Raw genomic sequence first — 16664 nt, forward strand, 5'->3', positions numbered from 1 at the left:
AAGCGAACTTTTATTTGTCTGAATTGATTTTTTATTAAATATATTTAAAATATATTAGGTTTAACGAGTACCTAGGTTTGCTGCTAAAAGGAAACTAATAAAGTGTGTTTTTTAGTAAAATATTAATAGCTTAGTATAAAATAAATAAATTTGAAAAGTTTGTTCAAAATATATCCATAACAAACAAACTACAACATTTTACAATATTCTCCATAAGAATAACATGGGAATGTTAAATTTACAATTTTTTTTTTTAATTTTCTCCATTACCAATAACCATACAAAAACACTTTGGTATACTAAATTATTTGTTTTTTAAGCTCTTTAATAAGGTCTAGAGAGAAATTGGGGAATTTTGTGTTATAAAATATGAGTCATAGTTGAACATGTAACACTTTTATTTTACAATAAAAAAGTGAGTCATAGGTTAGTTGAATATCTAATATTTTTATCTTGCAATGTATCTACAATTTAATTTCCAGCATCACCCTCTTCTCCAAACAAATCAGAGTAAAACTTCCTGTTTTCCTCGCTGATGAAAGGCAACAATACTTGACATCTGCAACTTTGTTGGGGTTCAGTTGCTTTCTTGGTGCAGGATTAAGTTTAAGCTCATCAGCATATGTCTTCATGAATCTTAAAGGCTGCAAAACTTCATTGTATGTAGTTGAGCAGGCCAAGGTCCCACTTGATTGGCATTTATTGATGACATATTTTTGAATACCAAAGTTATTATTTTTAGCAGAAGGTTTCTTAAAAAAGAATTGCTCAAAAACCTTTGTCTAATATTGCATATAATCTAACCTTTGTATATAATCTCTTTGCCATCTATTAATCCACAGTGTATAACATATATAGAAATTCATTTTGCAAAGTTAAGTTTCTTGTGAAATTTCTAGAAATTCGAGAAGCCATAAGACTTCTGACCACTTTTCAGGTAATGAGTAAAGACTGTCCCTTTGTAGTGTTGTTATAAGCGGAGGCCTGTGAATTGACTTCAGGGGAACACCACAAGTAACTTTCCAAACTGGTATTCTCATCATCAACACACTGTCGTTTATCAAACAAATATAATCCAAGCTATTCAGCAACTTGCTTACTTACTTAATCTTACTCTTACTCCTGGGGCCATTGAAACCCTAGACGGTCTTTGGTCTAGCCAACGATGTGCCTCCATGAGCCTGTCTTCTGCCAGCTCTGGTCTTATTCTTCTTAGATCCGTCAACCTCGTCAACCCATCGCATCCTTGATCTTCCCAATGGTCTCCTGGAGCCCTTATTCACTGACACTGTCCCAAACTCCCATAGCCAAATAAGAATATTATCGTACTATGTCGGTGTTCCGTCGGGAGTCTAATGGCATCAGCTCCTCGGAAAAAGCAATTTTTTGCTTGGACTATTTTAACGTGTTTTTTCGATAATTTAATGTTAGATATTAAGTTATCCCAATTAGGTTTTCAATTAAAAATTAAGAAGTTTGATTTAGAACAAAATTTAAATGCATTCATTCCCTTGCTAGGGTCACCTTTATAATATTTACATTATCTAAAAATACAAGAAACACTTTTTCAGTTTCAAATAGTTTTTTCAGCTCAAATAACAAACTAAGGAGTAAGGAACTCTTTATTTTGTGCAGCTTTAAAAAAATGAAATCGCCTAAGAATAAAGACCGGCAAAGTGAAAAGTTAACACATTTTTTTTAATTTTACAGGCTTTCCACTTTACTACAGATTATTATTTTTTCTAACCATTGTTGCCAGTTGATTTCATCTTACAACAACTAATTATTAAATCAAGAGCTCAAACTAAATATTGATGTTTGTTGTCGCCTTTTAATGTTCGCCAGCGGCTAGGTCAGATTGCAACTTAAACTGACGTCAATATGGTCGTTAAAGCTAATCACTTCATTGGCTAAATATAGCCTCGAAAACTAATATAGATACCATTTTAAGATGTTAAACTATAGTAACTGAACAGAATCATAAGATTCAGCTGACATTGTCATAGGAGTTTTCGCTACACTACTGTGAAATAAATGTTTTCGCTACACTACTGTGAAATAACCTGTTTTCTTTACATGTTTATCACCTGCAAAAATCCACCATTTCATTGTTTACAACGGAAAAAGAATGTTAACTATGTGAAAGTAATGTTAAACTATATTAAGTAATATTAAATTGAAGGCATAACCTAAAAAATTGAAGTATCCAAAGTCTGTTTTAATTTTAAAAAATGATATGAGTCTTTGTAGTGTGGTGAAAAGTATTGTTCAAAACACGAGTGAAAGTGGGTCTATTTGGTCTTATGCGATCGCTGGTCTATACATAATTTTCGAACATTCATTTAAAGTGCTCGGCAAAACTCGCACTTCAAACATGGTCTCAATATGCAATGACTCACTTTCTACTCTTGTTATGAAAATATACTATTTCGTTCTATAGTTTATCACCTGCGAATATTTATTTAATTATTTATTTATTTATTAAATATTTATTTAATGATGACCAAACACACTATGCCTATTCAATACATACTGAAATTCATAGCTGAGCACGTTATTTTAGAACCAGACAACACATTTTCGTATATTTAAAAAATGTGTATTGTTGTGGCACAATTCTTTATTATTTTATGCAGGAATTTTAACTAGCCTATCAAAAACTTCCAAAGATAGATTCATTAAATTTTGGATTAATATTATGATTCAGCGTTTATTAAAATTGTATAGCAACTTCATTAATACTTTGGCTTTAAAAATATCTGTTTTTATAACATATTTTTGTTCTATTGAAGCGTAAAAATTACCCATTTGTACGGTTAAAATGCTTAAAATAGCAAGTAGTACATATTTATGACTCCTGGAATGATTTTATATTTTAAACTCTTTAATAGTGTAATTTTTGCCGATACATGTGACTTGCAATGTTCTCCTACACGACTGTTTAACAAAATAGCAAATGGTAGCCTAAATATAATTTATATTTATCCATAAATATAAATTATCCATATTATCCATAACTTATAACATATAACCATAGACTAACTAACCAACACAAGTGGACTTCTCATCCCATTGTAAATTTTTAAGCTCGTTTTCGTGTCTAGATCATGAAATGAAATGTTTATTTGTCACATAGAATTTACATAATTGTGACACATCACCAGTAAATATATGACACGACAGTTTGTTACAACAAAATACCTACATTATATTATACATTTTATTTGATTGCAATTAGTAATTTATAAAAAATAAGGTCAGAAATTATAATTAGGCCTATAACAAAAAAGAGTAACGTTAGTTAAAAAAAAATTAATTCTTCCAAATGTTCCCTAAGTAGTTTTTTTTAATATCCTTCTTTTCTGTCGATTTTATTTGGTTAGGGAGACGGTCGAATAGTTTCCTACACATATACAAAGGAGCTTCCTCATACTGTATATAACAGTTCTATGGATAGGGAACTTAAAGAATAAAAACTCATCTATGATCGGTGAGTTGCCCCCAAAAATAATGCCATAGCAAGCCGGACATGAAATATGAATGGCAAATTGTTAAAGCAGCATTTAGTCCCGTTGTTTTGAAGATAACCCTTAATACAAACAAAGCTTTCGCATGAACATTTTAAATGTTACAGTTTAAATGTGTGTACACACCCAGAAATGTTGTGTTTTCAGAAGCATTGATTTGTTCCCCAGAATCTAGGCTGATGGTTTCCTTTTCTGCATTTAACTGTGGTTTGTTAAAATGAAGAACTGTAAGTGCGTTTTTGAACAGTTGAGATGAAGACCATTTTGTTTTAACCAAAGCTCAATTTTGTTCCGAAGCTTTGATAGACGCTAAAGTGATCGTTGGGCTACATATAGGGCTTTGACCAACACCGTGGTGTCATCAAATTGGTGACCCTGGACGGTTTAGTATAATTAGTGAAATTAATAGTAGAAACTTCAAGACATAACGCAATTTTAAATGTTGAATCAGTGTTACATCGCTACGTTTACATAGCTTATAACCTTATAGGATGAATTATTGAATTCATTTTTAAAATAATGAATGATATTTTTATTTATCAACCATTAAAGTAGAAAAATTGCTCATTTCGTCTAAAGTGAATGCACTGAACTAAGTCCATTGGACTTTACTGACACAATCAATATTGCCACTGACTTGTTGTAACTGTTGTGTTAGTGATTGTTGTTCAAACCGTGGTTTTTATCATTCCAGATTCTGGTTCTGTTTGAGTCATTATGTAGAAGGCCGTGGCGTGGCAAGGTCGTCGCGTGTGTAAACGCACGTCCACATCATCAGTCCATCATCGGTCACTGGCTAGATAGCCAGGTAGTAACACGTGTTAGTTGTTATCAACGTCTACTGAAGTCACGTACAGTAATATGATGATTAACAAGGAATTAACGATATTAACACCCCCTTGTAAACATGGGGTTTTCATCACACACTATGATCTACAGAAGTAAAATATAGTTTTTCGCCACACTACTGTGAAATGACCTGTTTTCGTTACTCGTTTATCACCTGCGAAAATTCTTCATTATATTGTTTACTACGGAAAAATAATGTTTACTCTATCTTTTTGGATTTTGCCAACGTAAACAAAGATTTCTTATCGTTTCGTAAACTCTTTCAATTTTCAATAACCAAAACTCTACAACCAAAGTAAATATTAACTTAAAATTTAAGGAATAACCTAAACAAATGCTATATGAGTTTTGTAATGTTCCTAGCTGTAATAAGGAAATATCCAACGTCTAATTAAGAAAATAACTAGTCTTTGTAGTGTAGCGAAAAGTAACGTTCAAAACACAAATGAAAGCGGGTATATACATATTCCCAACCATTGTAATGCCCGAACATGGTCTTAAATATGCAATGACTTACTTTCTACTCTTGATATGAAATACACTATTTTTTGTAAATTGTGTAGAACCATGAAGCTTTTGGTTATTTTTACGTTTTATAGCCAACAAGTCCTATCTCAGTTACTATCTGTCCGTTGGCGAATCACAAGATACCAATTAACCCTGCTTCTTCCAGGAAAACTATTATAAAACTATTTATAGACCACGGTCAAGATTATTTTTTATGTTTTTTTAGATTAGGGCCCATTTAAGTTGGGGTGGACCTGAATTGCGCCAGTTATGTGAGGGTTAATACGGGTCAGCCTGACACGCACCGGGATTGCGCCAACGCTACCCTAGGTAGCCTGGTAATTGGGCGGAAGATGGAATTCAACATAACCTAGCCTAAAATAACCTTACCTAACCTAACCTGATAATGAAGGGGGAAACTAAAGTTGAACTTGAAGAATTTTCTGAACTTGAAGAAATGCCACCCGGTGCAATGATGGTGCGTTTTGGCAGTGGCGCTATGCCGGCGTCTACCTGGCCCTAGTGGCGCAATCCCGGTGGACTTAATGAATTACTGAGTTAAGTGCCTTATTTTACAAATAAACAGCCCTCTCAGAACAATATAAGTACACCAATGGTCTACGATCGTTTGGATTGCACACTTGAAAATTAACATACAACACATTTCTGTAAAAAAATTACATACAACACATTTCTGTTATAAAAATTACAAAATCCTATAAATCCACAACATATACAAATAAAATAAACCATTATTGGAACTCTTTTGCAAATCAAACAATGATCGTTGAAAACAAGTTTTCTGCAAATTATGAGAAGTTTCCTTCAAAGTCTTACTAAATACGTCATCTATCAGTACCAATCAGCTGTTTGTAGAAACAACCCCTCAGCGAATTTTCACTGAAATGCTTCCGCTACGCTGTTCGCAATTATTTCTATGGTTACGACATTGGTACATTGGACATTTCTATACAGCACGAATATAAGAAAAGAGATCGGGATGGATCATAAACATAAACAAATGACGTAACTGACCCGAATCCTGTACTAATCCTATACATATGGTTTAGACAGTTCCATTTATGCAATGTTAAATACTCGTAATTACTTCCGAGATAGTAACATCTGTGTTCCTGTTTATGACACAATCCGGGTCTTTTCTAGTACTCGTGCTATACAGCCTTAATATTTGGCTTCGATGGTGAAAGTAGACAGTCGGATTTTGGTTTTCGGAAGATGACTACTTTAAATCGGAAAAGTTGGGTCTGACTTGTTATATTCGTTGTAATACTCGTAATTCATTTTCGGGGCAAACTACAGTTATTTAATTGAAGGTATGTTCAGTGGCATAGTAGTTTGCCCTGTTGATGGGTTCCTGCTACGCATCCAAGCTGACGTCACTATGACGTAGTAGCTTTAGCGCTTTAAAGTTTGTGAGCAGAATTTTACCCCGGCGGATTTGGAAGTCTAATGAAAATAGACAGAGCGTGATAAATTAAATTAGCAATAAAACACGGAATTTTACCCTCTGTCCATATAACTATCGTTTAGGCAACTGTAGATATACGGCCCGGATTTTTATCGCCCGAAATTTTACCCCCTGGTTTGTGACGTCAATTTTACTCAGGGGGTAAAAATCCGCTACCCCTGAGTGCAAGATTCAAGCAATTGACCAAAGTATTGAATTATTATTTCACTAAGAAAATACTCAAATGCTACAATAAAAATGATAACTAACCGTATCACATAGTGCGTTTTCTGACGCGGGCTTTTTACCACTATCACACCGTGTGTTATCAAAGTGTGTATTATCATTATTATTCGTAGTTGTAAATTACACACCATAAACAAGATACGGCTGCCACTTAATGGCAAAGTTCAGTGGAAAAATAAAACAACATTAAGATCGTGTAACACAAACATGAGAAGAAATTACAGTATTGAGAAGTGATTTTTAATTGGTTAATATTTATAGATTTGCTAATAGTGATGTTTATTTGAAAAATGAAAACCTATGAGGACGTATTTTACACTGTACATTGGTATGCCGTGTTAATTAAATTTAAGTAGGGAAATTGGATGTTTTTAAAACATTTGTTTAAATTTGATTGAATTAATTGTTCACGTTTTCCCTCCTCCAACAAGTGCATTCTAAAAGAGGAAGTATGTAAAACTTCTATCAATAAGTCTAATACTTCAAATGATGCGTGTTTGAAAATTATTAAAAACATATTATACTGTTCTAGAGATTAAATATCTTGTTGCCAATGTAATCCTTGGTCATCTGAAAGGTGAGTGGTTTTGACACTCCGGTGTCATTGTAGCATTGTGAGGACATGTGGTTGTCACTCCTAGGAGGTCGTCAAAAAGTCTCCAAAACACATACACGAGACACGAACGTCAACTATTCTAGACTGAACCCGAAGCACACCTTGATCATTAGTTGTATGGCCATACAGTACAGTATTTGCCCGTTAACAATTTTTGTTTATGTTCGTGTCTCGTGTATATGTTTTGGAGACTTTTTGACTCCTACCACACGTGTAAAGCTTGACAATGACACCTTAAGAGTTGTGAAACCAGTTGCCATTCAGACGATCAAGGAAGTATATTGGCAACGGGACATTTAGCCTCTAGAATAGTACTGTATGAATTGTTAAGTAATCCGGGAGGCAACACCTCAAAAACATATGTATTGAGTGAATATTTCCATGTGGTGTTAGCATCCTCCTCGCCACGATGATGGTTCTGTCGCGGAGTAGTGGCAGCGACGGAGGTAGAGCATGAAAACCACAAGTCATGGAGATGGACACGCAGTCAAGACCGTTACACCTACAACGGTCCTTCCGCTCAACAGACAGACAGCTGGGGCAACTGAGGATAGTCCTTCAATGAATCCATCACATGAAGAAAGGTCGAAGCTAGTCTACTACCTTGTTTTAGCCAGAGTGTTGATCTGTCGGATGCCTTCAACTAATGGGTACAATCTGCATTTTCTTGTCCTCTCCTCGACTCCAGAAGACGGCTAAAGTAGATGATTCTGGTGCATCTTCCCTTGAACTAACCCAAACTACATGGTGAAATGGTGGTACGATGACAAGATATTCTGATTGCAAAAGATCCCGTTGTCAAGAGGTTCTGAATTAATACAACCTCGCTCGTAAAATTTCCAACCTCGTACCTGGTGATTTTTGAGCCATATTGACCGAGATTAAGTCAATGGTAGTATGAAAATTACCACAAATTTATTTTAGTTGTATGAAATCTGTGTCCGAACTGTGATCGCACTATCGCCCATGGGTTAATTGTAAAGGTCGGGCTTGCAGTTCTTCCCCACAGAACTAGCATTAAAAATTCAGATCAAATTTGTACAAAGTGTACGATATACTAAAGCAAGGTAACGCTTGTCAAAAAAAGGTTTTAGGTTTTTTTTTAACTTTCTGTAAGTTGATTTATTTGTACTCACACAAATACAATAAATTAAGGGCACACACAATTATGCTCCCCTAGGGGGCTAGGGGCACATTTCCTAGCTAGTAGGTTTTAGCCCAATTGACTCGAGGAATAAAATCTGTCGGGTGATTTTGGCCACAAAGCATTGAAGAAACGTCCTTTTTCAATAATTTGACAAAATCTTGTCATACTCAGATGGCAATCACATTCTTGTTTCCATGTCATCATGACGCCTCGGTGTGTGTTGGGTTCACTTAGGCTTTTCTATGACTTTGTACTCTTCGGCCTATTTATGTTTGTGTAAAGGGATTGAATTTCATGCGCTCATACTGAATCAAATACGTAGATGAAATAGACCTATTGATCAACAGGGAGTCAGGGAAATATTGTGGTATTTACTACCTATTTATATTATTTTACGAGTATAAAATTGGTTTGGCATTTTAAGTTTATATTTGTTAATTATTTTACAGTTTGTTTAATACAGCGACAGACTCTTCGTTGCGTGTTTTGACTTTTCAACCGAATACGAATGAGTGTAAAACGGAATGAGATGATCTCTGAAACTGGTATTTTTAAGAAATAATACGAAATCATATTATTTGTATTTTGTGTGTGGAAATTAAACACTGTGGTGGACATGAATTAAAAGGTTTAAAAACAAGGATGGGAACAAAACATGCACAGGCAAATTAGTTACGAGATGTAGCCGATCTTATTGATAAAGCATTATACAAATAATTTGTTTTGAAAAATCTTACTTTTATTTTGTTTGACGATAATATGTGATTGCGAATGACGTAAGCGTTATCATTTATCATTATCAACATCATGTCACATCCTGCTGTGATACAGAATTATCAGGAACTATCGACTGTGATATCAACGATCGAACTTCCGGGAATGAACATTTGTTACTGGTAAATTTTAGTTGTTGAAAGTTGTTAAAATAATGTGGAACTTATATTTTACATGAAAAAATGAAACTAAACAATAGTTTACATTTGCAGGCCTTCATGCAATAATAGGCCTATGTCTTGGTAGTGTCCTTAATCTACCTTTGAGTAAAATTTGCTGTGTCCACGAAGGAAAACAGAAGTATGCTATAAGGGTGTATGTATAAGTATGCTTTTATCGTAGGTGGCAAGGAAAAAACTAGATCCCGGATCACTTTGCATTTTCAGTTTGATGTCCCCTGAGGATAAAAAAAATCTATCCATTCAAATATATGTGTGCCCGTGAACACGATAGCTTGAGTAATTCTGGTCTGATTTTGATTAAATTTGGTATGAATGTGTAGATCTTAAAAAACCATTTGAAGTGTTGTTGTACCGTTAAAGCACAGACTATAGACATAGACAAAACATGCTATAGTTCGGCCGCTTAGAAAGCGACCTCCTCCAACATTGGTTTAGCATTAGCGCGCAGGTCGTTTTCTAAGCGGCCGAACTATACCTTAGCTATAGAATAACTATACAGTCTTAATCTATGTTTAAAGGTTACAGAGATAGTTCAAAAACTGTACATTTAAATTTCTATGTTATTCTTATAAAGAAAAAGAAAGCTAATGTAGTTTGCTTGTGTATGGATATATTTGTATTATATTTAGAATACTAGCTGTTGTACCCGTGCTTTGCAATGGGAAGAGGACACAAAATAGAAACATTTTTATCTTTACATCTGTTGCATATAATAGTTACACATCCGCCAACGCTTTAAGAAACAAAATTAAACTGTTATATATCTTAATAGAAACGTTTAAGTTATGACTTTTAAATCTGGTAAGTAGTGGATACCATCATTTCATGTCCCTTAATTACATATCTTTTTATTTATTACTGTATTGACATTTTAAATTTCAATTTTGAAGTTTCTACTAATTATTAAATTTAAATAAACATTTTTTTTTAATTTCACTCTTCTTAAATCACAAATCCTTCCATCTCCAGTTTCTTCACTCACAATAAATCATTAGCAAAACTAAGTAAGCTGTTATAAACTTCAGAAATACTGCTGTGCCTTATCAATACAGTCTTTTGAAATATTAAAGAAACTATATCTATAGGCCTAGGTACTATAAAAAAAAATAAATTAGCATTAAAGACAGCAGACAAAAGTAATATGATTATTAATGCATCAAGGACTAAAAAATGTAACAGCAAATACAGTATATGTTTAATTGAATCTCTCATTCTACTCTACAAAAATATCAACTTAATAGATAAACGAGTTATTTTAATCAGTTCCATCGTCCATTGCCTTTACATTTTCACACTTACCATCAAGTAAGGTTTTAGCTTACTAAAAAACCTTACATAGTATCTGTTACATAGTAACAGATATTTCATTGATTTTAGAAACAAAATAGCACGGTGTAGGCTACTGCTTAGTTTTATGATATTTTCCTTGGTTTAATTTAATCAGTGGTGTAGCAAAACACAAATAATAAATGTATCAAATAAAATAAATGTGAACTGAAAGCTATGTTAAGATAAAATAAGAGTATTTTGTATTACCATTTGATAATTAATTTTAGTTACACATATACAACAGATTTTAAAAACAAAAATCAACGACTTACAATTTAGTTATTGATTATATGCTTTAGTTTAATTTAAGCATAGGTTTAGCAAAGCACAATAACTTAATTTACCTAAATATACATATAAAAAACAATGTGATGTGCAAGTTAAGTTAAGTTAATCTAACACGTTAAGCAGTTAGAATTTATTTAAAGTAGCCTCCAAATTCATATAAAACATCTATACATTTTAATTTTCATACTGTTTCCATGAAATCATCTCAAAAACATTATTTTCATAGCTTAGACGCTTTAAAAACATCCAAAGCAGAGCCGGAGTTGATACGGGGAGTTGATACAGCAACGGTTATAGAATATATTTTTTAATATAATCATTGACATAGTTTTATAATAAATAATCCATGATAAAAGGTTAGATTAAAATAAACCTACCTCATAGTTATGGAAGATATTACATATACAGTATTTAATTTCTTTGTATCAGCTGTCTGAAATTGTGAAATATGCAGTTTAGCGGTTCTTCTTGTTTACATTTAAATGTCAAAGCAAATGTAAACAAACATTGTAAGTGTTCTCATCGCAGCCATGGAGACCAATCAATATTTACTTTTAAAATCTTCACCTCAGAACTTTTAAAGCCAAAGGGGCAAAGCCTACGGTCAGTATCGAAATTTAAATAGTCCTATTATAATCCTTGGCATGGTAACTATAGTTTTGTAAACTTTTAGCCCAGTTGGTTCAGTAGTTTTTGCACCTATTAGTAACACACATACAGACAGACACCATTAGATTTTTATATAATAGTATAGAATAGAATAGATTTATTTATTTCATCACATACTATTAAAATTTGATAAAAAAAACACATATTTTTGCTACACTACTGTGAAATCACCTGTTTTCGTTACATGTTTATCACCTGCGAAAATTCCTCATTACATCGTTTACTACGGAAAATGAAAGTTTACTTTGCGAAAGTAATGTTTACTATTTTTTGGGATTTTGTCGACGTAAATAGCTCTGTCGGTTATTAATTTCAACTACGTATTTTCATTATAAAACTGGCGACAATTTTATTATTGGATTGATTATTATATCTATGTGCGAGATATAATACCAATTTTAACATCGCTTCTACGTTTATAATCACATTACTATCATATGATGCTCGACGATAGCATGATCGTAGTCGGCAAATCTGTCCTTGGTAGCTAGACCTCGTCAAGGCAGACTACATCACTCAGCACTCCTTTATAACATTTTACAGCAGACACACGAATCTACTATTATAAAACATTTATTGTACGGCTTGGGCACAACCTTGGTAACAATGTAGTAGGCTAGACAACCAGTCTTAGCGGGTGATACTACGTGAAGAGGGTTTTCAGTTTGTCCGATGAACACACTTACCCAAACGTTGTTTTATACCACCAGATTTTTTTATATTTTACCTGTCCATAATCTACGAACCCAGAAAGGAGCAGCGTGAGATTCGTGATTAAACAGTGAGGAACCTTTCTGATGACTTTAGGTCTGGAACTTGAACTTTGCCTCCTAACATATCAAGGACGCTATTTCAGGAAACCTTGGGGTTTCAGGAATGAGGTAGATATCAGGCCGAAGAGGGCTAAAGTCATAGAACAGCCCAAGTAGGTTTTTTTTGGGGGGGGGGGGGTGATATAAAATGAGCGTGACAAATAAAACAACTAAACGTCACGAAAGAAGAGGGGTTTGTCCAGACCTTTGAGCGGAACAACCCGGTGAACTTGAAGGCCCTGCCTTCACAATGGTATCCTACAATTGTTTGGTACGATCGCAGTACAGTAATTATTGAAATAGTCACATTGCATCTAGAAGTCATTGTTACAAGGATTTACTGTTATCATATCTCTTTCATATATCGAACAAGTACATCGCACCCTCATGACATCTGTTGGATGTCTACATGTTTTGAACCTCTACATACACTCATGCAAGTGAGGTTTTGTTGTGTGTTGTGTAACAATGCAATAACCATGGCAATACTTGACCTTTAGTAATTTTTCTTCGTTTATATCTAAGTAATGTTAGTAGGTGCTTCGCAATTGGGTGAGGACACAAAATTAAGTGAATATGACCTAGTTATTTAAAGTAAAGTTGAAATAAAATTTACCAGCTATCACTCTGCCACCCGAATCAGCCATATGTGAGAATAAAATCAGTAAATGTAAACAAATGAGATGGCAAAGATATTCCAAATAAAGCCTCTCGATATTGCATTTTTTGTAACTTTTCCATGAGAACTGATGGATAATCTTAACACAAGATCAACACACATAGTGGTAACTTAAAGCCCGGGGCAGAACGCAGAGATATTTATATCGAGTACGAGACACAACACACAAGACAACAAACTTGAGTGAGAAATATTCCAAGGGGATAAGTAACAGCTTCTTCACAAGTTATTATAATTTGCCTAGACGTAGTTACGCCATAATCTATTACTATTATTATAAAATTGAGGTGGTGTATGTCTGTCTGTTTTTCTGTGTGGCTGCCGCGACTAAAATACTAAACCGATATAGGCAAAATTAAGCATAAATATAGTCCAAATACCTAGGAATGTCCTAAGCATATTCACATCCCTGAGGTCCTGAGATCACTCCGAGGTTCTCCAAAGTTTTGAGGTGAGGTTTTCAAAAGTAAATATTGATCTCATGGCAGGATGAGAAACTCACTATGTTCAACTTGCTATGATTATCTTTGCTTTGACATTTCAGTTTTAAACAAAAAGAACTGCTAAATGCTTATTTCATAAAACTTCAGACAGCTGATTCAAAAAAATGCAATATAATATTTTACACAATTAGCCTATTTGGTAACTTTAATCCAAAACTTTATCGTAGATCATTTATCCTAAAACTGTGTTAATTATTATATAAATTAAAAGATATATATATATAAAACCGTTGCTGTATAAATCCAGTGTAGGCTAACATCGATGAGATAGATTTATCAAGCTATATTATGATATGGGACACCCATTCTGGAAACATGTTTTTCTTCCAGTTGCGAAGCTCGGGTACAGCAGCTAGTACTGTATATTTATATTGTGAGCAATAGAATAATCATTTGCAAGATACTCTGCAGATTATGCCTCATGTCGAAAGGTACTAGACCACTAAACACCAAAAAGTCTTGACATGAAGCATATCGATCACTTCCGTTATCTAGGGTATCGCTGACGTCACATATGTTCGTGTACACCGGTCAGTAGTGACTTGAGATACAGTGTCGACCTTGTACTATGTGACCTTGTATAGCATTGCACGTGACCTCCTACTCACGTGCTACGTGACCTTGACTCAGCACCACGTGGCGGTGGAGATAACAACATTCTATCACCTCATAATTATGTCGCCTGTCTGTTTCCAGATTACGGTTGGTAAACAACCTTATTCATCTGTTGTAATTTTATTTCACAACTCTAATTTGACTCAAATTTCTGTTTCCATCGTTTAGCTGAGTGGTTGTGCAGCTCGCGGGTAGAATCTTGAGAAAAATTACTGTTACTGTTCATGCTCAATCAGCTATCAGTATCAGGGTTTCCCACCCACCGGCTAGTTACCGTGAAAACATGGTCCTACAAATCTCGTGGCACTCTTTAAGTGTTTATCGAGTTGAAATAAACTGTAAAATATTCACAAAGATCCAAACTATGCCCTGGATGAACTAAAACTTCAAAATCTTCTATTAAGTGTTTACAAAACCATTTTGAAATATCTTTAAATTAGTCTTTTTAACTTCTAAATAATAGTTAAAAATTAATTTTTCTTCATCCAGTACAAGCTTTGTTATGTTAAGAGCACACAAAGCACACAATCATTGAAAAAACATCTAGTTTCCGAATTTTGAGAGGTTGTACAATAGAGACTTGTTCAATCCCGAACTATATTTCAATCCATTCAATCCGCCATATTAAATTGACTTCTGGCTGCCGGGTAGAACCAGAACCCTCTTAATATTATGATAGACGACATTATCATAAACAAATATTCTATTTGTCTATGGTTCTGACTAATGAGACAGCTGATCTTAGTCAGTAACAAAGCTCTCATTCATATAACGCCTATTCACCTTAAATTCACATCCTTGTTTGTTGGCAGCTAACAAATCTCCGCCTTTTGAAGTCAATCAAATATTTGCCCGAGAAAACTTTAACGATTCAAGGGAATCCTAATGATAATTTAAAATTTGAAATAATTTTTCTAACAGACCGTTACAAATACTTACCCACACAAAAATTACAAAGAACAATAATTAGTTTATGGAAGTAATTTTGTCCAACCAAAAGCCGCACATTAACCTAAATACAGTATGCATGAAGGACATGGGGTTTAAATGAATGAGATTACAGCTTTGTTATGAATAAGATATTCTTGTTTTTATGGGCACGTTTATACAAATCTCAACGATAAAGTAGGCCTACAGCTAGGTACAGTTTCCATCTTTTAAAAGATTACTGACTTCACTCAGGATCGATCTGGGTAACTTTTAGCTATTGTTAACTATTGGTCAATAGCATACTCAATTAAGTTTTAGACATAGCCTGTATTTTTAAATCATGGAATTAAATTATGTTAAACATATCCTGCTTCACCAAAGGTATTATTTTTTATTCATGTTAGCTTTCTAGAATAATTTATTTTTGTAAAAAAATACAACCGACTTCAAAATGCTCTAAAAAAGAATGAAATAACTTCAATAAAGTAAACTTTTGTATTAGTCAAGCTCACGTATTTTAAGTCTATGATGATTTTTGATACAAAATTTAAAGAGGATGTCCACATTGCAGGTGACTATCTATAACTAAAGGTGATTATAATCTTATAGTGATATTAACGAGTATCTTTAAAAAGATTATAATGTATTTACATATTTCTAACTTGGGAAAAGTAACGTTTTAATTTTAAACTAGCTTCTTTTCCCTATCATAATATCAAAATAAATTATTTTCCTATTCATATAGAATATTTGTGAGTGTTATTTTCATTATGCAATCATTCTGAAGTAAACATAAAATACAAGAAAATACTTCCTTTGATATATATAAACAAAACAGTTCAGTATGTTTTTTAATATATTTATGTTATCCAGCTACAATTTATTGATTTTCAAAATACAATCTCAATATTTTTTATTTTATTCATATTTGCAGTTAGTGCCGACTTGAAATAAGTGAGCTTGACTAGTACAAAAGTTTACTTTATTGAAATTATTTCTTTTTTTTAGAGCATTTTGAAGTCGGTTGTATTTTTATACAAAAATAAATTATTTCATGATTTTTAGTGACTGTATAATTTGTTATATATTAATTACTTGAAGTTTTTTGATAAGCAAAACTGTTTGAAACAATCAAAAGTGCCACAGAACAATCATTATTTTTAAACTGCTTGAGTCACCTGTTCAGTTTACATAATCAATGGGTATTAAAAATTAAAATTTTTGGATTTTCCTTTTAAAAAAACAAAGAGTTGTCAATTATATTAGGCCTAATGAAAGAAGAATGTCTTTCCTAGAGACATTGAAATGCCAGACATAATTGTTTCCTGCAATTGGTGTACTTCTACATTATAAAACGAAATACAGTAAGGTCTCAAGCCTTTTGGAACAATAAGAAAGTTATTCCTCAGCCACCAGCACTAAAAAATCCCTTAAAAGTAGAAAATTGGTTTTTATCACGTATATTACCTTTGAAAAATACGTATATGAAAGATTGGTTCAGCTAAAAGTGGTGTAAGGGGTAG

The sequence above is a fragment of the Macrosteles quadrilineatus genome, unplaced genomic scaffold (genome assembly GCF_028750875.1).
Source record: "Macrosteles quadrilineatus isolate MER2022 unplaced genomic scaffold, UCM_ALF_1.0 Scaffold_105__1_contigs__length_354404, whole genome shotgun sequence".
Lineage (NCBI taxonomy): Eukaryota > Metazoa > Arthropoda > Insecta > Hemiptera > Cicadellidae > Macrosteles > Macrosteles quadrilineatus.